Source organism: Osmia lignaria, unplaced genomic scaffold, assembly GCF_051020975.1.
Source record: "Osmia lignaria lignaria isolate PbOS001 unplaced genomic scaffold, iyOsmLign1 scaffold0003, whole genome shotgun sequence".
NCBI classification, from domain to species: Eukaryota; Metazoa; Arthropoda; class Insecta; order Hymenoptera; family Megachilidae; genus Osmia; species Osmia lignaria.
The window spans coordinates 24,811,970-24,813,621 of NW_027478160.1; positions in this window are offsets into that span (position 1 = coordinate 24,811,970).

Here is a 1,652-nt window from a genome sequence, read left to right on the forward strand (position 1 = left end):
GGCAAAATGTTAAGAGACCTTTTTTGTAGAGAATTAAGTTTCCTACTTTTTATGTTCTATGATATTTTTTGATCAGATGCGTAGTTCTCGAGATATATCAAGATATTTAAAAGTTCCGAAGCCGCACCAACATAATAGAGATACAGAAACACCGTGGCCCCTTTCTTTGAGATAACTCTGCACTATTGCGAGCTGCAAATGCCACTTCCAGCTTAGCTGTGCAGAGGAAGAACAACAAGAAGAAGAAATATCTCGAAATATGTCCGTCAGGCCAGTTCCTTTGAGCTGAATCTGCAAATATCTCGGAAACGAAACGAGCTATGGCAAAATGTTAAGAGACCTTTTTTGTAGAGAATTATGTTTCCTACAATTTATGTTCTATGATATTTTTTGATCAGAAGCGTAGTTTTCGAGATATATCGAGATATTTAAAAGTTCCGAAGACGCACCAACATAATAGAGATACAGAAACACCGTGGCCCCTTTCTTTGAGATAACTCTGCACTATTGCGAGCTGCAAATGCCACTTCCAGCTTAGCTGTGCAGAGGAAGAACAACAAGAAGAAGAAATATCTCGAAATATGTCCGTCAGGCCAGTTCCTTTGAGCTGAATCTGCAAATATCTCGGAAACGAAACGAGCTATGGCAAAATGTTAAGAGACCTTTTTTGTAGAGAATTATGTTTCCTACAATTTAGGTTCTATGATATTTTTTGATCAGAAGCGTAGTTTTCGAGATATATCGAGATATTTAAAAGTTCCGAAGCTGCACCAACATAATAGAGGTACAGAAACACCGTGGCCTCTTTCTTTGAGATAACTCTGCACTATTGCGAGCTGCAAATGCCACTTCGAGCTTAGCTGTGCAGAAGAAGAACAACAAGAAGAAGAAATATCTCGAAATATGTCCGTCAGGCCCCTTCCCTTGAGATAAATATGCAAATATCTCGGAAACGAAGCGAGCTATGGCAAAATGTTCAGAGACCTTTTTTGTAGAGAATTATGTCTCCTACAATTTATGTTCTATGATATTTTTTGATCAGAAGCGTAGTTTTCGAGATATATCGAGATATGTAAAAGTTCCGAAGCCGCACCAACATAATAGAGATACAGAAACACCGTGGCCCCTTTCTTTGGGATAACTCTGCACTCTTGCGAGCTGCAAATGCCACTTCCAGCTTAGCCGTGCAGAAGAAGAACAACAAGAAGAAGAAATATCTCGAAATATGTCCGTCAGGCCACTTCCCTTGAGATAAATCTGCAAATATCTCGGAAACGAAGCGAGCTATGGCAAAATGTTAAGAGACCTTTTTTGTAGAGAATTAAGTTTCCTGCTTTTTATGTTCGATGATATTTTTTGATCAGATGCGTAGTTCTCGAGATATATCAAGATATTTAAAAGTTCCGAAGCTGCACCAACATAATAGAGGTACAGAAACACCGTGGCCTCTTTCTTTGAGATAACTCTGCACTATTGCGAGCTGCAAATGCCACTTCGAGCTTAGCTGTGCAGAAGAAGAACAACAAGAAGAAGAAATATCTCGAAATATGTCCGTCAGGCCCCTTCCCTTGAGATAAATCTGCAAATATCTCGGAAACGAAGAGAGCTATGGCAAAATGTTAAGAGACCTTTTTTGTAGAGAATTAAGTTTC